General features: G+C 34.6%; 4 long non-coding RNA genes across 5 annotated transcripts in view; 1 reads left to right on the top strand and 3 right to left on the bottom strand.

The window, feature by feature from the left end:
• Positions 1–2,307: 2,307 nt before the first annotated feature.
• LOC141280723 (uncharacterized) overlaps positions 2,308–24,183 on the bottom strand; it is a 34,607-nt gene continuing 12,731 nt past the window's right edge. The window contains exons 1-3 of one of the 2 annotated variants that reach the window (XR_012335032.1): positions 4,544–4,594; positions 4,319–4,417; positions 2,308–2,718 (exon numbers count right to left, since the gene is read on the bottom strand). This is a non-coding gene — a long non-coding RNA (uncharacterized lncRNA). Of the gene's footprint in view, positions 2,719–4,318; positions 4,418–4,543; positions 4,595–24,183 lie in introns of those variants that run through there. The other variant, XR_012335033.1, reaches the window with a different exon arrangement.
• On the bottom strand, positions 5,745–22,336 carry LOC135758154 (uncharacterized). Its single transcript, XR_010536466.2, has 4 exons — positions 22,278–22,336; positions 21,353–21,420; positions 20,833–20,967; positions 5,745–6,472 (listed from the first exon to the last, which is right to left on the bottom strand). It is a non-coding gene; the product is annotated as an uncharacterized lncRNA (long non-coding RNA).
• LOC135758163 (uncharacterized) lies at positions 9,327–12,252 on the bottom strand. The gene is made up of 3 exons (XR_010536470.2): positions 11,797–12,252; positions 11,404–11,499; positions 9,327–10,251 (listed from the first exon to the last, which is right to left on the bottom strand). It is a non-coding gene; the product is annotated as an uncharacterized lncRNA (long non-coding RNA).
• On the top strand, positions 14,657–19,281 carry LOC135758139 (uncharacterized). Its single transcript, XR_012334993.1, has 5 exons — positions 14,657–15,052; positions 15,435–15,502; positions 15,762–15,984; positions 16,096–16,333; positions 16,920–19,281. It is a non-coding gene; the product is annotated as an uncharacterized lncRNA (long non-coding RNA).

The raw sequence follows: 24,183 nt of genomic DNA, 5'->3' as shown, positions 1-24,183 counted from the left end.
AGAATGCTCCTGAAGGCATTTAGGCCGATTTGGGCACTTTTGCATGAAAAGTCAAAATCCAACCTGAAATGTTGAAATCGCTTGAAAAATGCTTTTCTGAGCTGGAAATGCCTTTAAACGACATTTCTCATCATAAGAATGCTCCTGAAGGCATTTTAGGCCGAATTAGACACTTTTGCATGAAAAGTCACAATCCAACCTGAAATGTTGAAATCGCTTGAAAAATGCTTTTCTGAGCTGGAAATGCCTTTAAACGACATTTCTCATCATAAGAATGCCCCTGAAGGCATTTTAGGCCGAATTGGGCACTTTTGCATGAAAAGTCACAGTCCAACCTGAAATGTTGAAATCGCTTGAAAAATGCTTTTCTGAGCTGGAAATGCCTTTAAACGACATTTCTCATCATAAGAATGCTCCTGAAGGCATTTTAGGCCGAATTGGGGACTTTTGCATGAAAAGTCAAAGTCCAACCTGAAATGTTGAAATCGCTTGAAAAATGCTTTTCTGAGCTGGAAATGCCTTTAAACGACATTTCTCATCATAAGAATGCCCCTGAAGGCATTTTAAGCCGAATTGGGCACTTTTGCATGAAAAGTCACAGTCCAACCTGAAATGTTGAAATCGCTTGAAAAATGGTTTTCTGAGCTGGAAATGCCTTTAAACAACATTTTTCATCATAAGAATGCCCCTGAAGGCATTTTAGGCCGAATTGGGCACTTTTGCATGAAAAGTCAAAGTCAAACCTGAAATGTTGAAATCGCTTGAAAAATGCTTTTCTGAGCTGGAAATGCCTTTAAACGACATTTCTCATCATAAGAATGCCCCTGACGGCATTTTAGGCCGAATTGGGCACTTTTGCATGAAAAGTCACAGTCCAACCTGAAATGTTGAAATCGCTTGAAAAATGCTTTTCTGAGCTGGAAATGCCTTTAAACGACATTTCTCATCATAAGAATGCCCCTGAAGGCATTTTAGGCCGAATTGGGCACTTTTGCATGAAAAGTCACAGTCCAACCTGAAATGTTGAAATCGCTTGAAAAATGCTTTTCTGAGCTGGAAATGCATTTAAACGACATTTCTCATCATAAGAATGCCCCTGAAGGCATTTTAGGCCGAATTGGGCACTTTTGCATGAAAAGTCACAGTCCAACCTGAAATGTTGAAATCGCTTGAAAAATGCTTTTCGGAGCTGGAAATGCCTTTAAACGACATTTCTCATCATAAGAATGCCCCTGAAGGCATTTTAGGCCGAATTGGGCACTTTTGCATGAAAAGTCACAGTCCAACCTGAAATGTTGAAATCGCTTGAAAAATGCTTTTCTGAGCTGGAAATGCCTTTAAACGACATGTCTCATCATAAGAATGCCCCTGAAGGCATTTTAGGCCGAATTGGGCACTTTTGCATAAAAAGTCACAGTCCAACCTGAAATGTTGAAATCGCTTGAAAAATGCTTTTCTGATCTGGAAATGCCTTTAAACGACATTTCTCATCATAAGAATGCCCCTGAAGGCATTTTAGGCCGAATTGGGCACTTTTGCATGAAAAGTCACAGTCCAACCTGAAATGTTGAAATGGCTTGAAAAATGCTTTTCTGAGCTGGAAATGCCTTTAAACGACATTTCGCATCATAAGAATGCCCCTGAAGGCATTTTAGGCCGAATTGGGCACTTTTGCATGAAAAGTCACAGTCCAACCTGAAATGTTGAAATCGCTTGAAAAATGCTTTTCTGAGCTGGAAATGCCTTTAAACGACATTTCTCATCATAAGAATGCCCCTGAAGGCATTTTAGGCCGAATTGGGCACCCAGCAAGCAATTTTGCGGCTAATAGACGTCTAGTAGCCGTCTAAACACCCCCCTGACGTCTAGGCTAAAACAAGGCTAATTTTGGGCTGTCAGTGAAAATCTAGTAGACGTCTATCATAGCCCAAGAAATAGACTAGTCATCAAATAGACGGCTATTAAACGTCTACATATATACGTCTAATAGACGGTGAATGTGGGTCTAGGCTAAAACAAGGCTAATTTTGGGCTGTCAGTGAAAATCTAGTAGACGTCTATCATAGCCCAAGAATAGACTAGCCGTTAAATAGACGGCTATTAAACGACTATACGTGTGTGTCTAATAAAGAACAAAAGAATGGCTAAAGAATTCTTTTTAATCCATTAAAAAAGGTTCTCATAAACATGCAATCATGCAATTTATTACAAAAAATATTGTTAATACAATAGAAATTCAGATAAGACAAAAAACTACTTAACAAAAAGAATAAAACAGTAACAAAATAAAAGCATATATAACAAAATACAATTTTAAAAATGAAATAACATCTAAACATTAACAAACTATCTTCAGTTCACGTCAACTTATTAATTGTACTAATTTCTATACCCCCCCCCCCCGTGCTCTAGTGATGGGCAGTCCGGCTCTTTCCATTGATTCGGCTCTTTCGGCTCAAGCTCCGGCTCTACATTTTAGTCATGGCAGTCCGGCTCTTTTCATTGATTCGGCTCTTCTGGCTCAGCTCTTCTGGCTCAGGCTCCCCGGCCTGCGTCTGAAGATTCGGCTCTGCTCGTTCGCTACAAAGAATCAGCTCTCAGAGCCGGCGTTCGCGAACGACCCATCACTACCGTGCTCCCTGGTGCCTGTTTGAAATGCCCCCATTGCATCCTTCACTTCCAGTTCTGTTGCTGCTGGGAAGTTGTTCAACACAGCATCTGCCAAATATGAAAAGAATGCATGAGACAAGTATTTCTGCTTTATGTTAAATGTGATAGTCATTCTCTTTTGAAAAAGTAATGTATAAACATTGACAGGTCAACAACAGTAATCATACCGTTCTCATTACTAACAGAAGTGCATGTTTCTCTGCGTGTGTTTAATGACATTTTTGGAACTAGCAAAAGAGGCTTAAAGGCAGGGTATCTGATTTTGATCCAGAAACATTTTAGTTATGCTGGTTGAAAGTCTCCTCAAATATTGATAGCTCTCACTATGTTAAGTTGTCTAAATGTGTATTTTTATATATTTGTGTCACCTGTAAAAGGCGTAGGACCAAAAAACGTTCAACATATCATTGAACCCTGACCGAATGCAATAATTGGACGTGGGCATGGGCCAGTTACCGGTTTGAAGGTATACCGAGATTTTCAGAGTCAAGGTTTTAAAAACCACAAAAATTTTCTGTGATACCGTTTTCAATGTATGAACTGTGTTTACACAAAGTGAATTAAATCATGTAATTGAATTCATGTTTACATTTACAATTGAAAGAATATTATCATTTAAAGGCTTTATTTTTACCTGGCATAAACGTTGTTTGTTGCTTAAAAATAAATTGTATTGTGTCCAGTTGAAAAGTTGATGTTTTAATATGCAGACATTTGAAAATAACACATTTTAGTGTCACAATGGCAATACCACAACACCGTGGTATTTTTGCTTACGGTTATCATACTGCCAGAATCTCATTCCGGCCCATAATTGGACGCATTAAATTTTTGCCCCTCTTCTGTGAACGTGTTTTGCATGCCACTTCACAACCTGTTCACACTCTGTAAAAATAGGGAGAATCAAATAAACCTTCCTGCTGAATTGACACAGGAGCTACAAAACGAAAGACATTTTGAAACAACAAAAAAACATCTGGATGAGCAAAGAGCAAAAACCCAAATTAACATTGGTAAGTTCACTGCTTTTCTGCAAGATGGAAACAGCTACAGGTCTGAAAGGGTCGTTGCAGTGTTTCTTTTGGAAAGGTAGGTATGCAGTGTGATTCTATTTTGATGGATTCAGATTGTATTTTAATGAAACTTGTTGCTTATGTAGTTTGTGTTCCTTTACGAATTAGTGTAATGATATTTATCTTTTCAAATTTCTAAACGTGCTGTATTTATTTCGGATAAAAACAGTTGTTTATGTTGGTTATTTTGGTAATGTTATTCACTTTGTTAGTCTTACTGGTTAATGAGATAGGAGTGTGCTTCTCGTTGGTGCGTGTAGGCTAAAGTTAGTATTTTTCTAAATCAAATACCCTGCAAATACCCTTTAAGATGCCAAGCATAAAATATTCACAATACAATCTTATTGACATAAAACCTGTCAAATGTCTAAAAATAAAACATCTAAACAATATTGTATGGATAAGTAAACTGTTGTATCGGCAAAGAGTAATTTAATCTGGGGCTTTTAATATTTAGAAAATATTAAGGCAGTACCGGACTGTTGTCAATTACTCCTCACATAACCTAATGTCATATTAAAAGTACTATTTTGTGAAACACCATGTAGCCTAAAACTACATACAAACACACTTACCTTTAATAACTGAGAACTGATGTTTTTTCAAATGCTTGCTTCTGCAGTGGACCACCACCATTCATGTTGAACTTTGAAATGAATTAATTTTAGTGAACTCTAAAATACAAAAGACAATGTCGTTAACAGTTGCAGACTGAAATATTTTCTGATTTTTTGTGACCACATGAAAGACTGTGTTGACACCACAATGTCTGATTAATATTGCATGTTTAGAGAATTTACCTGTCCAGCATTCTTCCGGCACGGTCTCTCAAGGTTCTCCCTCCAGTTTCGCACAGCTTTGACACCTGAATAGCACATGCCTATGTCAGTAATTGTACAGTATTGTATGCTTCAGTGTACAAGTGTTTACCAACACTGTAAAAAAAAACGTTTTTTTACAGGTAATATTCTGTATATTTTTACAGAATTTTCCAATTTTTTTATTAAACAGTAAAATGCTTTTGTTTTACAGATATTTTCTGTTATTTAAAGATTTACCATTAAAATGACAGTATTTCCTTGTAATTAACAATCACATCAAAATTATGTTTTTTAAAGGCAATTCATACTATTTTTACAGATCAAAAATGTATTTTCACAGACATTTGCCGTTAATGTTCACAAACATTTGCCGTTAATTTTCACAGACATTTGCCTTTAATTTTCAGACATTTGCCGTTAATTTCCACAGAAATTTGCCGTTAATTTCCACAGAAATTTGCCGTTAATTTCCACAGACATTTGCCGTTAATATTCAGACATTTGCCGTTAATTTCCACAGACATTTGCGTTCATTTTCACAGAAATTTGCCGTTAATTTCCAGACATTTTCCGTTAATTTCCACAGACATTTGCCGTTAATTTCCACAGACATTTTCCGTTAATTTTTACAGACATTTGCCGTTAATTTTCACAGACATTTGCCGTTAATTTCCACAGACATTTGCCGTTCATTTTCACAGAAATTTGCCGTTAATTTCCAGACATTTGCCGTTAATTTCCACAGACATTTGCCGTTAATTTCCACAGACATTTGCCGTTAATTTTCACAGAAATTTGCCGTTAATTTCCAGACATTTGCCGTTAATTTCCACAGACATTTGCCGTTAATTTCCACAGACATTTGCCGTTAATTTCCACAGACATTTGCCGTTAATTTTTACAGACATTTGCCGTTAATTTTCAGACATTTGCCGTTAATTTCCACAGACATTTGCCGTTAATTTTCACAGAAATTTGCCGTTCATTTTTACAGATTAAAAAATTATTTTTACAGAAAATTTCTGTAAATGTTTTATTGATTATTTTTCTGTAGAAATGTAAGTAAAATTACATAAATCAGTAAATTTATAGTGTTTTAAATGTATCCCTCTTCAGCATTAAAACTTTTAGGGTTTTGCTCTTGCTGCAAAGTAAGACCACGTCCACTGTTAACTCACATTCCACCTCAATCTCTAACTGGTGAACATTGTTCAGCAATACTACAACATGACTTCATCAAATCCACTTCTTTGGTTTTGTGCTGCTTGTAGCTATACAACTTGACTAAGAAATGTTTTTGGAGCTGCAACTTGTGTCATGGTAGCCTACACTGTAAAAAAATTACTGTAATTTTTTTTAACTGCTGTGATAAATCATTTAATGTAATGTAAACTAAAACACTTAAAATAACAGAAAATCACAGATGTAGCCAAATGCATTTATTGTTCAATAGTCCAAAACTTTCCAATGCATTAAGATAATAAGTATTAGTTTCCAAAACTCTCCAATACAATGCAGATCACAAAATAAGGCTTTAGCCTTGGAAATACAACAACGAATACCACAAAGCACTGCAGCATTTAATTAACCACAAAGGAACACATTACTACATAGTGACCAAACTTCAGTCATAAATTTACAGTTTAAACAAACACACAAGAAATAGTTTTAACTGTGCCTACCTTTAAATTGCTTATCTATGAAGATAAACTTTTAAATTAAACACCAACTTGAAAATCTTGTCAGAGTCTCTTCTTCAATTCCATTGGAATTAACTGGCAAGCCATTGAAAGTCCATTAGTTTTTGTAGCAGTGTTCATACATTTGGGTTCATTCCATGCCTTTATTTGTCTCACATTCCAGCAGCAAATTTTTGATCCAGTTTCCGGACTGATGCCCACAACTTCTCTGTTAAAAAAAACAACAACCAGAAGATCTTATTATAAAAAATCAGCATATACTAAAACAATAAAATAAAAATTTGCTAGAAAAAGATTTTAAAGTTTTAGTTCTGCCAAACATAAAAACTGTCCAGGGCAGATCCTTTAATTCATACTGGGTTTATAACAATGCAGTATGGGTTGAAATTAGAAAATTATTCACAAATAGATGCACATTTACTGGTGAACTTGATGTACAGTACAAATGTATTTTACCATCCACGAACAAATGTCTTAAATTTGAATATATAAAATTCAGAATTTAAATTAATGTGTATTGATTTATACAAATGGAGACATGTATGTGAATAAAAATGCAAAAAATGAGATGTGCATGCATTTGTGGTTCAGGTGACACGCCTGCATTTATCCCATTCTGTTTATTTGGATTTTGAGACTCATTTCCCCATGTAAAGCATTATATGAGCCAAATATAAACAACTATCGATGAATAAACCAAACAAATGCATTTCATTTTTGTGTCCGTAAAATTCAATATTCAAATGAATGTGCATAGATTTGTACAAACAGAGACATTTGTGAATTTCAGTGATTATATTTTGTATCATTATATCACAATTTGTGCATGCAAAAATGCTGATGTGCATTTGTGAATCAGGTGATACATGTAAATTCACATGTTTGGTTCATTCAAATTTTGCGACTTTTGTTGCGTGGTTTGTATTTAACCAAACAGGATGAATGCATGTACATCGCCTAATTCACAAATGCACATTGATGTTTTTGCATACACAAATTGTAATAAACTAATAAAAAATATAATCACTGAAATTCACAAATATCACAATTTGTGCATGCAAAAACAAAACCACCAATGTGCATTTGTGAACCAGGCAATGCATGTGCATTCATCCTGTTTGATGCACATAATTAAATTCCAACACAAAATGAAACGCATTTGTTTGGTTCATTCATTGATAGTTGTTTGTATTTGGCTCATAAAATGCTTTAAACGGCAAAATGGAAATCTCAAAATCCAAATGAACAGAACGGGATAAATGCAGGCGTGTCACCTGATCCACAAATGCACATCTCCTTTTTTGCATGGGCAAATTATGATATATATAAATACATAACAAAAAAATTACAATTTTTATTCACATACATGTCTCCATTTGTACAAATCAATACACATTCATTTAAATTCTGAATTTCATATATTTAAATCTTATGGCATTTGTTTGTGCATGGTAAAATACAGTTGTAACGTGCATCAAGTTCGCCGAGAAATGTCCATGTATTTGTTATTTTGACTAATTTCAACCCATAATGCAGTGGTTGTAGTGTTATAGTTATTAGTATCTGCTCTACACTGTAAAAAAAAAAAAAAAATTTTTCACAGAAATATACTGTATTATTTTACTGAAATTTTCTGTTTTTTTACATTACGTGTAAATGTCATTAAAATAAAGAAAAAAACTTTTATTAAAAACATTAACCATAAAATAAAATTAATAAACTGTAATTTCACTTAATGAGAAATCATAGTTTTTTTACAGGATTATTCTTATTTTTAATTGGCTTGAATGTTAAATTACATTGAATTCTATGTAAAAATACAAAAAAAATCACATATTTAAAATTAAGACAACTATATGTTTTTTTAATATGAAACCTTAACTTTAAGGTAAATACATGTAAAAAAAACAATCGTAAAAAAACGGTAAAAAGTCTGGCAGCAAAGTTGCCAAACACTTACCTTCAAATTACAGTAAAAAACCTTAAGTTATTCTACGGAATAATTCTGTTTTTTAAAATACAGATATTTACCGTAAAATGTACTATATTTTTACAGTTCCACTGCTGAAGAATGAAAAGAAAATCCCATTAAAAAATGTCTGTAGAATGTAAAAGAAATGAATAAATCTGCATATAAACTGGATATTATTGCAGAAATACCTCAAAATGATAAAATTAAATGAAGTCTTCTTTTTTACACAGTATTCTTTGGTAAATTCATAACATTATCAATTACATCCACAAGAACTATCTGTCAAAGTACAGATTTTTAGATGTAAAACACAAAAAAGTTACATAACATTACTTAAAATACCGTATTTTAACAGCTTTAGGCTTTTATTTTATGGGATTATCAAATCTATTAATATTAAATTCCTGTTAAATTTTGTTTTTGAACTGTAGAAAAAATAAGATCACATTATAATAGCTTGCAAAGCCATATTTTTATGGTCATTACTTTATATAAACCATATTGCACAGTAATTACAAGCATTTATCCAATATATCTACATACCTTTCCCATTAATGTATAGGGTTTAATTTGAAAAAAACATACTTTTATAGTAATTAAAAGCAACTATCCAATATATCTACAGACTCTTCTCATTAATGAATGAAGTTAACTTTATAAATACATTACTTTATAGTAATTAAAAGGAACTATCAATTATATTTACAGACTTTACCTATTAATTTACAGGGTTTACTTTAAATGAACATACTTTTATAGTAATTACAAGGAATTATCAAATACACTTACGTACTTTTCCCATTAATCTATAGGTTTACGTTGAATAAATTTACTTTTATAGTCATTACACACAACTATCTAATATATCTATATACTTTTCCTATTAATTCATGAAGTTCAGTTTATATAAATGTTTTTATAGTAAATAAAAGCAACTATCCAATATATCTACATTACTTTATCATTACTGTATAGGGTTTACTTTATATAAACATTATTTTATAGTATTTAAGAGCAACTGTCCAATATATCTACATTCTTATCCCATTAATTTAAGGACCCACATAGCAATTTTGGCAAAAGTAAAAGAAGTTTTTCCTCGGCCCACATACAACAAATAATGACGGCCCTACAATGGCCCAGTTCTGGATTAGAGACAAGGGCCAGATAATATCCCATAACCGGCCCAGATCAGGTTAATTGGTACCAGTTCTCAGCCATAAGTCACCATATTAAAACCAGCATTTAACCAGAACTTCCAAAACTGAGCCATAACTCAGCCTGATCTTGCCCAAATTATATTAATAAATAACACAAAAAATTACTTTGAAATTATTTGCCATTTTTATTAATCAATAACACAAGTCAATAACACTACGACATCCACATTGTATGTGTTAAAACTATTCTAATATAAACTGCCAGCAATAAACAAAAATACTAGTTTGTTCAAATACATTATTGGCATGAATCTAACACCAACAACTTAAATTACAAAGCAATTTAATCCTTAGTAAACAAACAGAAGTTTAGAACAAACTAATAATAAAAAAAAATAAAAAAACATTGTGACAGTTACACTGGTGTGTGAAACATAGTTTGCCCAAATGACCAGCTATACACAAATACAGAAGTTTTTCATTGAAATTAACATATTAGCATGAATTAAAATTTAAATGAATTACCATGGGTAAATACAAGTTTGAACCAAACTGAACTTAAAAGTTAGTTAAGTTAATTAGAAACACTACAACTTCATGTGTATGTGAAACCAACTCTACAGTCAGCTTTACGGAAAGATACAAGTTCCAGTTAAAGTATTAGCATGAATCTAACTGAGGTAATTTCAAATCGATCGAAAAATTAAAACAATACAATTAATAAAATTGAAACAAAAACAATCCAACACTAATAATAATAATAAATGTGTATGAGAAAGTGTTCAAGATTGTCCTCAACAAGAAGTACTGCTTCTCAGCTCCTCTTTCCATAGACGTAAACATTACAGCAGCCCACTGTTATATTAAAGAAAATAGATGCAAATGAATATTTGTTATTAAGCCAAAGCCATATAATACAGCAATTAAAAGCATAAAGATATACTTCAAAACAGACAGATAGACCATTAGAAGTTGCTTTGGACGAAAGTGTTAAATGTCTAAATAAAATGAAACATAGCTTAGACCTTAAAGACGTACTTTTCATTAAGGTACTCAAAAGCAAATGAGATCTGAGCATGTACTTAAAGGACAAGTTCGGTATTTTACACTTAAAGCCCTGTTTTCGGATTGTTTATGATGAAATAGAACGGTTTTGACTGAAATTTCGAGATATGTGGCTGCCCCGAGAATTTTCAGGTGTTTCTTGTATCACCTCCCACCTCTATAATGGGTCTAATAGGTGCACTGGAACAATCCTTTCTTAAATGCATTAAACTTTCGTTTACAAAGACGTGAAACTCACCGAGTGGTCAGGGGTGTTCATTGATATGCTCACACAAAAATCGCTGCAAAAGATGCTTTCTGACACAGTCAGCAGTATCATTCAACCAACCCGTGCAAGTTATTTGAACAAACCCTAATAAACATTAAACTACTCCATATGTATTGAGTATTGTTTTTGTTTATGAAAATATTATAACATCGCTTCTTACGCAGGTGGAGACATGAGCTTATGAAAGTATTTGCTTTTTTATTTAAAACATAACAAAAATAAGCTCAAACACATTAAGAACTATTATAAACATTAACTAAGCGGATTATGTCATGTATATTATGTACTGTAATCACATTTTTGTAATAATATATAGTAGCAGAATAAATAAATCAGCTAACGTTAAATCAGCATATTTTTTTATCAGCATTTTAAGTGTTTTTAAACAATTCTTGTATTTATTGTTTACTGGTAGTTTCTATGAAAGGTTTTACTGGATGGGGTTAAAACAAATGTTTTGTAGAGATTTACTGCATTTGTGTTAGCTATTATAGCAACCCCTGATTGCACAAAACGGCACACTTGTGTCCTTCGTAATAGGCTACCGTTAGCTATAGTGGCTCACCGGAAGTCATAAACCGGAAAGCTCAAAGATGGCGGCGCCCGCATTTACGTCAAGAAACAGGTGGATATAAACAAAAAGATGACAACATGAGCCTCAACATTTAATTTACCTTGATGTTTTACGTGTCTACTGGAATATACACCCCATCATCCTTTTTGTCCTACTCCATAGTCTTCCAAGTCTTGATGAACACAGACCTGACACACTTTCACCAAAAAAGAAAATTTAAACGTTACAGAAATACATTTTCAAATATTATTTTTTTAATAAATGTTCTAACAACGGGAAGACCAGATAACCAATTTAATTAACTTCATTAATAATATGATTACAGTAATTCTTATGCCTAACAACAGCTAATAATGGCCATCAAACTGCAATAGCCTATAACACATACTACATGATCACGTAAACGTTTGCATCCCTTTATTCGTTTGTTAGACATTTAAACTAAAACATTTTATGATTGAAAAAGTTTAAATACTCAAGTTCAGGTACTTACTAGTAATCTTGTTCTTTCTTCTTCTTTAACTTTTATTGGCGGTTGGCAACTAGTATCTTTCACCCGCTTTGAAATCTGTGTCCGTTATGATGGCCGGCTGCAGGCAGCGTTGCTCCTGTAACGGTTACCCCGCCTATTGGTTTATTTGATTGGCCACCGCTCGGCTTGCGTCAACAGGAAAGCAGAGGAAAGCTCGTCATCTGTTATGTGATTGGCCAGTGGCACTCACCTTTTTTTGATTTGATTGGCCATCTCAATCATTTTTGATAAGGTGTTCTACATAATGCTGCGTTGCAAGAACGTACAAACGGATGACGTTAAAATAACGCGAGAGGGATTTGAGATCATAATCCTGCGCATGATTTTTCGAGTCGTTCTCGCAGTACTTTGATGTCATCCGCTTGTAGGTTCTTGATGCACTGCATAATAAACTACGCATCCAAATGTAACGCGATCGTTTTTAACACTTCGGCAGGCAAAAAGCACAGTGAAACATATATCGTTTATTTATACAGTATCTAACTTTTTTTATTAACAAAAGCACCAACATACAAAATTCTCGTTGGGCAGGAATAAACCCCCTGCTACAATGAAAAGCGCGCAAAAGCAAATTTAAATAGAAACAATCCATGGTACAGCTCAAGAAACGTTATCAATACTTTAAAATTCAGAAAGAAAAACGTCTGGAAGTTCAGGATCACTTGAACAAAATTATCTTGACCATGATCTGAAACCATGTTTATGTAACTGAAATGTAAACAAACATAATTGTCCAAATACATTAGCTTCTTTTATTACAAAACTATTTAAAAAGGGTTAAATTACATTAAGATTTAGAAAGCCTAAAAATACTTAAATTCTTATAATTATTTATTGTAAATCACAGTTTTCAAATGTGGCTTACAATCACTAAACTGATCTGGGCCACATACTTCCCACCCACAATTGGCCCAAATGTTACCTGCCATCATGGATCTAGTGCCATCATTGCCCATACTTGGCTGACGTGTTGCATGCCATTGCCATTATACATTGCTGCTGAAATGGCGGGCGGTGGCTAGCTGTGGACACTTCCGTTTTCGACCACAGCAATAAAAAAAGTACAATGCAGCCAGTTCACATCATACATACGCCCACTCCCCTAACATATAGCCTAAATACAGAATGAAAATACCAGTACACAGAGGGTATTTAGAACAGAGACAGACAGAGCCAGACGACCTGAATGGAGTAAAACAAGCTTGTACTATCCTAACATGTTAGAAGTCTTTGACTTCACAGTCATTAATGGCCATCTTGTGATCTTCATCCCACTTTTACGGAGTCCATGGGCCCATGAGCCCCAAAGTCTATTACAGATGCTGGCCTGAGGCTCTTTTTCCAGTACATACTTTGCAGTACATACTTTGTGTCTGTATCTTATCAACTTTGGCTTCTGATGTCAGTTAGATGGCATGCAGACAGCTGGGAATTAAAATTAGCACCTCACACCTATCAAATACAGGGCAACTGCAAAACTTCCAAGTCCCCTGCAACCAATTCAGAAATATACAATTAAGAAATGTATTATATTTCAGAAGCAAAGATAAACTTTGCTGGCCACATCAGCTTAAGATTCAACAAGTGCAGAAATAAGAGTGATAGATAAAAAATATATGCATAAAATAAAAAAATAAAAAGCGCTATGTAGGCTACCTTTCATGCAGATATGTTGTAAATAAAAATTGAACATAATAATAACTGTGTGTTATACTACAGACACAGATCTAAAAATATTGCCTCGAAAGATGAAATACTGCAGGAGGTATTGTTGCACAGCTAAATAGGCCTATACAGTTATTGTACAGGTAATAATTGCACAGCTTAAGTTTTATATAAAATTCTGAAATCAAGAATAGTCAGTGATTGTTTATGCATCATATTTCCCGTGTTTTACTGTCAGGCACTGACTTAGTGTTTACAATTCTGAAGTGTTCTGTAACAATTTCATAAGTGGCAGAGAAAAATTGAATGGCAACATTTTCAGACCCCACCCATGGACTGTATCAGCTGCTGCTGTCTGGCAAGTGGTGCTGCAGCCTCAAGTCTCTGAGCATCATGCTTTGGGACAGTTTTTCTGCAAGACAACCAGGCTTAAGAATGCTGGAAACTACTAACCTCCTAATGCCTGTCTGCTTGTTGATGTGAAAGGACTGAATCTTGTGTCCTGATATGTCCTCTTTTGGCTTGGATTTTAAGGGTGAAATTGTCCTTTTTGTCTGTTTGAAATGCTGCCCTGACAGTGGTTTTCTGTTATCGTATATATTGACCATAGACTATATTGGCACATGTCCACTTTAAAAACATTGAAGACACAAAGTCAATCTGTATATTCAACAAAATTCAAGGCCCTCACTGTGAAATCATTAGGCCACTACACAATTTTCTCGGTTGATGGGGAAAACAGCCACACTATGAATAAAGCTTTACAATGGGGTGCTATATTTTTTAATTTACAATAGGTGAACAATGTGTGAAAGACTAGGAATTTATTCTGGGGCTCAACAGTTCAACCAAGGCTCTTGCATAAACTTGAGCTTTGGTAAACTGGGGGTGAAGCAATTGAAGACATTAAAATGCTTGAAACATTAAACAACCGTGTAAGTGTAAACAATCATCGTAATTGTTTTTCTAGTCTCTCTCTCTGTGCTTTAGGTATCAAGAAAGTGCGCGCAGATTCAAATAATTGAATGTTGTACAATCATTGGACGAATCGTACGGCAGAGGCAATCTCGACCAATAACATCGCTTGACTTTTGGAGGGGGATATACGTCATAACGTAAGATCGCGCCATACTGGCAGTGGCCAGAGTAGAGAGCCTTGATAAAGTATGGAACGTTTTCAGGATATTCAGGTTTCACTAAAGGTAAATTAATATATTTACCCAGCCGGCACATGATCTACCTTTAACGTCGATATGATTAAAATAATGTCAGTTGTTGTTTAAACGTTGATATATATATATATATATTGTGCGCGGGTCTGCGCCCCTATTTTAAGTTTGAAAATACGTCCGTTACTATCGGTCGGAGCAGCTGCTGCTTTGCGTTGATCTCTCTGTCAGACCTGGATTATTTTATATCTGCCTGTTAAATTCTTAAATTTTCAGCTAATTTTAGTTGATGTGTCAATGAAGAACAAAAGCTGGAATGTGAATAGAAGAAGGGGTCGTACGGGGTCTGTAAAAATACTCAAGTGGTGCTCGCTGCATATCAGGTAAGAGATCATTTTTCATTAACACTCTAACGTTTAGGGACACGGGTAGCATAACGTTACTGCAACCTCATAGGATAACTTAAATAAGTTATCGCTGTGTGTGTTTTTGTACTGCTTCGCTATTAGCGTAGCGATATTAGCACGTATTTCAATGTGTTCGTAGTACATTACCATCTGACATTGCTGTGTTTTATATGACGTTATATGATTAATGTTGTCAGCTAATGTTAGTTTAAAACTCAAACGCATGAGGGGTAAAAAAGCGTGGGAATGAGTAACTTAAAGTGATAAAACAGTCATTTATTCGTTAGAGTATATGTTTACATAACCTCTTTATAATGACATTGAAAAGATATTTGATTTGTTTAACTTACTTGTTTAGATCAAGCATTGGAATAAGATTTTTATCGGGGGAGAACAACCAACAGAAAGACCCATTCACCAACTACAGTAAGTCAATTTTACCCACGTACTATTCGAAAACCAAGGATAGTATTAAGTATGATTTTCATACTGTATTTCATAAAGTAACACAGGGTAGGCGTAATAATCCATGGCTTTAGCCTACACCTTTCCGGCTGCCCCCCTTGTTTGTAATGAAATTGCTGTAAATATATTTTGTCCTATGTTCAGTAACCAAATAAACTTTCTTACATTCATTCTACAAATCTGAGCAACTTTCTGTCCTTTTGTCTTTCTTCTCCTGAAGTGGCACACTGAAAGGGGAGATTCATGTCACCTTCACCAGTCCTTTCTTTAATTGCTGGAAACTGTTAAGGGAAAGACCCTCAGACATAATAGGATAAATGTGGCTGCAGGTAAAATTATTTGATGGTGTTAAGGTTTATCATTATCTAACAAACCAAATGCTTTGTTCAATAACAAGAAATCACGTTAGGGCCATTTTCTGGAAGAGAAATCCACTTGGACAGGTAAGTTAACGTTATGTGTAGCATTTTAATGTTTGTACATTTGTCCATATGACGCTAAAGGGGTTTATCAAATCTTTCTCACCCATGTTATGGTTCATATTCTGTGTTCAGTTTGACAAGGATCAAGAGGCCAAGGACCAGGTGGTGAAGTCGGAACCAGACCAGACAGCTCTCGCACAGCCAGCCTCTGAACCTGCTCTACAGTTTGAATCGCCCGGGTGAAGTTAAACTCTACTTTGCTGGTGACCCAGATGGCTGAGAACATGATAGGCTGAAACCCTGGAAGCTAAGAGGGAAGCGGCAAAGGAGTTCGAAGAAGAGCTGAAAAGCACATCTTAATGAACACAAGGTGAGGATTTGTATGGAAATCCAACTGGTTTATCCAGATTATTTACAAGTGGATTTAAGATTTTGTTGATCACATCTACAGAGCAGCTTGAACCCTTTTAAGACATTTTAACCCCTTAAAGGCGGAGTCCACGATGTTTGAAAAACGCTTTGGAAAAGGAGACGGGCTGACTACCAAAACACACTTATAGCCAATCAGCAGTAAGGAGCGTGTCTACTAACCGACATCCTTGCCGGGTTGCGTATGTGTGGGGCGGGTCTATCAACAGAAGGTCCAGAGTCTATTGGGGTAGGGGCATGTTTGTTTAGGTGATTTCAAATATCAACATTGGCTTTCAAACATCGTGGACTCTGCCTTTTAATGTTCCTGCATTAGAAGCATTAATAGAGGCAAAGTTTGTTCATGCTCAATTTTCATTCGAGCTCCAAACTGAAATTATTGTTGAGCGGCAACCTAATGGCTCTGCTCTGGCGATGCTGTGAGGGAGGCAAAGTTGCCATTGTGTGTAAATTGAAAACAATACAATGTGGCCACGGCTGATGTGTAGGAATTTTTGCAAGCATGATACATCTTTTTTATTTTTCAGGACAAGGCCTGGTGAAAGCCACTACAGAGGATCATAGCCATCGTTGAAGTTCTGAAAGGACGTGGGTGAATATCAATCTGCCAAATGAACTTTTTTTAGCATGCACATTCACATCTTTATATTAATACTGATTATATATGAACTTGTTTGTTTGTTACTGGAAAGAACTTAGCTTCTATTGTGTTTGACAGAAGGAGTTTTAAGCCTATGTGCATTTTCTAGATGTTAAGCATGAACAGTACTTAAACAACCATTACCCGTACCAGCTCTGTCCGTGCTCCATTTTCCATTGCAGATCATACTCAGAGATAGTACCCCTTAAATGCAGCTGGTCGTCATAGCAAGGCCACACACAACTGCCGCGGCGTAATGTTCAATGCGAGACACACACCAGCGCCCAAATTTAATTTAAAACGTTTCAGCATTACTCGGATTGTACTTAATTTAACTAAAACAAATATCATAAACATGTCTAATTAATACTTTATCAACACGTCATACTCCTGGAAAAGACCCACATAAATCACATATTTTAAAGGAATAGTCTAATCATTTTCAATATTATTTCATATTTTCATATTTCAACATATATCAATAATATGTTATTACCTTAACTAAGAATTGTTGATACATCCCTTTATCATCTGTGTGCGTGCACGTAAGCGCTGGAGCGCGCTGCGACGCTTCGATAGCATTTAGCTTTGAGTTCACTCAAAAACTCAAAAGTCGATTTAAAATTGCAGTTTAAAAAAACTTGCATGCATTGAAGACCCGTCACCCCTAGGAACAACATGAAACGATTGAATATATCTTCATATGATATATCAGGACACTTCTTAATTTCATCCTCACACTGGCTCATACATGGCTGGTGTAGTAAATATTTACCATAACCGTTTTAATCATGTTTTATGCGTGCTCCCAACACACTGTTTTCTACTGGCTGGCCATTAAAACTGAGCTCCCGCACAAAGAAGGGAAATACGTCACATCTCTTACTCCCGCGTTTGAAAATAATGTGGATAACAACATTATTCTGTTTGAGGTGTAACAAGCTGTGTTCCCACATGTTTAAAGGCTCTCTAAGCGAATCTGCGAGACGTTAGTTATTGTTGACGTTTGAAACTGTTTTCAAACAGACGGAGCGTAGCTAACTCCTCCCCCTCCCTTCCGTGCTTTCATGAACGCGCCCAACCCCCACCCCCAAATCCTTTGTCGTTTATTGGCTGGAATACTTTGTTTTGTTTTGTGATGCTAGGTTTGGCCACTTGTTGATATTGCCGTTTGTGAAGTCTAGGCTGTCTACAGAGATCGCGTTTTTTTACAGTTTGATCAACGGACAGGCAGCAAGCAGATAGTGAGGAGATGTTTCCGGTATGTAACAAAAAATGATTAATGGTCTAAAACGCTTCAATTCCCTTAGAGCGCCTTTGTTTTGCTGCTTATGACCGTAATCATCATGGAAAACGTTGGTTTACTGATACTACACGCCAGAAGTCGCACCCATAATTCGCGCAAATCGTCATGGGGTGTAGGAATAGTGTGCATAGGGCCCAAAATTATTAACAATAGGGTAACATTCTTCATAGAGCCATAGCTTATTTATTTTGCTTTTAAAGTGCACCAAATGAATGCACTTAACATTAAAATGAACACTTTTCTTTTGAGTGGAAATGTACATCTCAAATGGGGATCTGCAGTGAATGGAAAGGACATTGCTGTAAAATATCAGAAGTATGTATGTATGTATGTATGTATTTAGTGAAAAAGTTGTTGATGCAAATGCACTTAACATAGACCTTCTGTTTGTTTTTTGTACATTTAAAACACAATATACTAATACAGAATGTGTGGACATAAACTGGAATGTTGGTTGCAATTACTGTCAAATAATGTTTATATTAAGTAAATCCCATGTACTATTAAGAAAAGTCTGTAGATATATTGGAGTTGCTTGTTATTACTGTCAAATTATATTCATATAAGGTTAGTCCCATGCACTTATAAGAAAGGTCTGTATATATCGGAGTTGCTTATAACAGTGGTTCTCAAACTGGGGTCCGGGGCCCCCAGGGGGGCCGCGAGATGGTGCCAGGGGGGCCCCAGTTTTATGACATTTTATAAAATACATTAAATTCTAATGAATTCTGGGAAATTAAACCAAAAAAAGGTAGCACTACTTTGTATAATTTAATGTTTTGTTTAATTAAAATGTGAAGTTTTAGAACAGTTTTTTGTCATAAATTTTCTTTGGGGGGGGGCGCGAAGGAATGCACCGTACACAAAGGGGGGCCGCACGCTGAAAAAGTTTGAGAACCACTGGCTTATAAAGTAAACCCCATGATGTAATGGAAAAAGTATATGTGTGTATATATATATATATATATATATATATATATATATATATATATAGGGCAGTTGCTTGTAATTGCTATCAAATATTGTTTACATAAAATAAACATGTGTATTTTTACATATATGGGAGAATTGCTTGTAATTACTGTCCATTTATGTTTATATAAAGTGAACCCATGCATTGAGTAAATGTCATGTTGATATAAAGTTTTATTAGTATAAAGCAATGTTTATATAAAGTATACCTCATACATTGATGGTAAAAAAATGTAAATTTATTGGAGATGTTTTTGTAATTAATGTCAAGTATTGGTTATATAAGGTAAACCCCCATAAATGAATGGTAAACGTATGTAGATATATTGGGAAGTTGCTTATAATTACCATAATAAAATTTTTTTTATAAGGTAAAGCCCCCATACATTAAAGGTAACAAATATGTAGAAATATTGGAGAGTTGCTTGTTATTACTGCCAAAAAATCTTTATATAAAGTAAACCCCCCAGTATTTAAATGGTACAAACATGTAGATATATTGAAGAGTTGCTTGTTATTACTGTCAAATAATGTTTATATAATGTAAACCTGCATACATTAATGGTAAAAGCTTGTAAATTTAGTTTAGATGTGTCTATAATTAATGTCAAATAATGTTTATATAATGTAAACCTGCATACATTAATGGTAAAAATTTTAAATTTAGTTTAGATGTGTCTATAATTACTGTCAAATAATGTTTTTATAAATAAATAACTATTAAAAATATGTTTATGAAACGTAATATCACAAGATCTTATTTTTTTGTACAGGATAAACCCAATATTTAACAGGAATTTACTGTAAATAGATTGAATAATGACATAAAATAAAAGTTTAAGTCGATCAATATACTGGTATTAGGCTTTAAATTAGCGTATCTGAAGGTAATTATACTAAATTTTTTGTGTGTTTTAAATGGAAAAGTCTTTACTTTGACAAGGAGTTCTCGTAGATAAATTGTATTACCTTAAATATATACTAAATAATACTGTATTAAAACAGAAATCTTTGTTTTAATTATGTAATTTTAAGGTATTTCTGCAATTTTTAAAAGTTTTTATACAGATTTATACTTTCGTTTAACATTCAATGGAGATTTATTTTATGAAATTTTTTATTCTTTCTACAGCAGGTTGACTGTAAAAATACAGAAAATGTTTACGGTAAATATCCGTTTTCAAAAAACAACATTTTCCCGTAAAATAATTTAAGGTTTTTCACTGTAATTTGAGGGTAAGTGTTTGGCAACTTTGCTGCCAGACTTTTTACCGTTTTTTTACGGGTTTTTTTTTTACAGTGTAGAGTTTGCACTCTTATCATAAACCCTTTTGATGCGTGTTCAGCAGGCACTCATTTTGACAATACACATGATGCACATGGTTCACATGACACAACAAACACATATTTTGAATTTGCTCCCCTGAAAAAAGAAGTCACTAACTAAAAAACTTAACCTAGAAGTCAAAAAAACTTGCAAGTATACAATAGATATTTGTTAAGAGTTTATGCTCTGAATTACCTCTGAATAAACTCAAGTGTGCATGCAGCTTGATTCTGATATGTGTCTGATATGCCCCAAATGCCTCTAAACATGGGCCCAGGATAACTTTCTCTTCAGATGACAACATCCATTTGCTTGAGGTCATCAATTCACCTATATAAAGTAAACTTGAATTAATAATGGTTGTGACAGTATGGTTCATGGCATGCACTGCAAAGAAGAGCTTAGTATTTCTGTCTTTTTTCCAGTCTAAATATATTAAAATTCTTAAATCAAGATGCAGAATATAAGATAAGAAAAATGACAAGAAATTTTGTCTAGCTTCAATCTAAATTAAGTGAATAAAAAATAATTTAAAATGATATTTTTTGGATTATTCGACTATACGAAGAGTAAATTTTCTTATTTACTTGAGCTCTTTATTGCAGTGTATGTACCTTGTGTAAACAACAAAAAAAAAAAACAGATAACACTAGAAAAAAATTAATCATTACAAAAGAAAACAAAAAATAGTTTGTATTCATTGTATCCAAATTACCTTGGATGATCAGTGAGTGTAGATGAATCCGATAATCCTCATTCCATGTAAGCTGCAGTTGCTGCTACCTAAAAAAAATTAAACTATATTTCATATAAACAGGACATAAAAAAAACTAAATATGGCAGCTTCAATTAGAAGGGACTAAGTATTATTTTTCTTATTTTGGAAGTGAATGGGGCTCATTAAAGATTGGGTTACAAACATTCCTCAAAATATCTTCCTCCGTGTTTGAGATGTCATGAATATGAAGTGAAATGCATTTAACATACTATAATCTTGTATTACAAAATGAATTTTCATACAAAGATGGGTTCAAATGTATTACAAGTGGTACCTAAATACATTTTTAAATTACATTTTAGCATATTTCATATGTACTAAGGAACAAAAAATGTAGGCTATATTAAGTACAAAATTAGTACATGAAAATAGAGCACTTTGAGTAGATTATAGAATTGTACTTGTCATTGATCAAGGTACTTGACTTCATGAGGCGAGGCGCTGCAATAAACGACATATGGATGACATCAGAGTAACGCGAGAGCGATTTGAAATCAGCCTCTTCCGCAACATTTCTCGCGGTACTCTGATGTCATCTTTGTCAGTTCTTGCGGCGCTGCGTAAAGTTGAGTGCACAAAAAACCTCGAAGCAGGACAATTTATCTATTACTTCTCAGCCTGAGAAATACAAGGTTTGGCGTGTGAGCTGACTGAAATGCGTGTGTATCACGGTGAATGCGTGAGACTTGACTTGAGAGCCCTGTCTTCCAGCATGCCATGTGCAACAAACTAACACGCGCATATTACATCAAATTATATGCTATAGACTCGCCCAATAAATTCAGCAAAGAAACTAACGCTAATACCCAACTCTGATGAACGTCTTGTGTTTGCAATGTGACAAAATAAAAATATTACTTACACGATTGAAGAATTATCAGATGCAACAACTTCTTTCCACTCCGTAGACACCTGTCTGCGCATACTCGCAATGCGCATGTGCACCGCGCGCAAATTTTGCTGATGACATCGTGACATCACACATACATGTTGTCTAAATGTGTTTCTTATCAAATATTTTTGACAAAGATTTGTACATTAAAAGAATCTACATGCATGTTTATAATTCATTTAATAGGCTGCATTTATTGCAGTTATTGTAAAGTGCCAAAGCTTTTATTTCCAAACTAGTACCACAGCTGACATTTTCAATAAATAAATAAATACATAAAATAAAATAATAAGTGTCATTACATGTTGTCCTGTAGCATTTACATATTAGCCTATTTTAAAAATACAAAATTGCAGACATACTGTAAAATTTGCATTTAGCATGCTCCCACAATTCATTGCAAACTACAGCAATGTAATTTTCAAATTATATAGGAGAGAGAGAGAGAGAAAGAAAACAGGGCTTAAGACAAATTTGATACAAGATCCACAACAACCATTATTAAAAAGTCAGCCTCTCTCACATCCCATCTGCATTCAAACAAAGCAACATTATCTGTTTATTTGTAATATGTAAACTCAATGGACACTCACCATTCTATTAAAGACTTAGACCTAGTCCACACGGACCCAAGTATTTTTATAGCCGTGGCATTTTTAAACGTGGTTCGGCCGTTTGTCCACGCAAAAATTCAGTATCAGGGCACTAAAACCAAACATTTTTGAAAATCCCTGCCAGGGTAAGGATTTTAAGAAAACGATGGATGCAGTATTGTCATTTAGACAGTTAAACCAGGGTTTTTGCCCTGCGACGTCAGAGTGTGCACCATTATCTGCTGTATTTGACATCAGAGGTTATATTGTCGCCTACTGGTGTGGCATGCTCTTGACAGCGCTTGATAGCGTGTTTTTGCTTTTTCATGTGGACAGAGATTTCTTTTAAACTGAGCATGTGTGAACAGGATTTGTTTGGAGGGAAAACTCAGGTTAGAAATACCCATGTCCATGTGGACTAGGCCTTATTTTCCTGCATTTTTGCACTGGCGGGATTTCAAAATGGCAAACTTAGGCCTTGTTCACACGGACATGGGTATTTTTATAACCGTGACTTTTTTACGCCTTTCATCCACACTAAACACTAAAACTGAACATTTTTGAAAACCCCTGCCAGGGTGTGTATTTTAAGAAACGCTGAGTGCAGTGTTGTTGTGTAGACAGTAAAACCGCCTTGCAATGTCACTTGTGTTAGGCTTCTGATTGGCCACGGTGGCTTTATGATTTGAGTAATATCACCGCCTGCCAGTGTGGCATGCTCTTGACAGCGTGTAATTTCGTGTTGTTCCATGTTCATGTAGGCAGAGATTTCTTTAAGCGAGCATGTGTGGAGGGGATTTTCTTTAAACCGCAGCAGGAAAAACTCTGGTTATAAAAATACCCATGTCTGTGTGGACTAGGCCTTAGCTTGGCCAATAAAAAATTACAAGAATCATTGTTGTTGCCATGAACTTTTATATTTATATCCTAATATAAACTAAGATATTGTTATATGAAAACCCCAATTTTGTGATCAACTTTCAAGTATTACAAATAAAGGAAGTCTTGGACATTCAAAAAACATATGAAAAACATCATAAGCATTACAGGACAGAACAATCTTATTAAACTTTGATACCGAGCTATTTGAGGCTATAATACAACTCTACACTGAAGATCTCCACATCGCTTGGAGATAGAATGTTTACACAATACTCTCCATGATGGATGTACTTCTTCACAAATAGAGATTTTATCCCTTCATTTAGTATCTGTTTTTCCTTGCAAATGTCCAACATGCACAGATTTTACACACAAACGTTTTTCTTTGCCACATTATGAAA

This window comes from Paramisgurnus dabryanus, chromosome 14, assembly GCF_030506205.2.
Source record: "Paramisgurnus dabryanus chromosome 14, PD_genome_1.1, whole genome shotgun sequence".
Classification (NCBI taxonomy): Eukaryota; Metazoa; Chordata; class Actinopteri; order Cypriniformes; family Cobitidae; genus Paramisgurnus; species Paramisgurnus dabryanus.
Note: the sequence above shows the minus strand (reverse complement) of the source record. Positions and strands in the feature narration are given on the sequence as shown.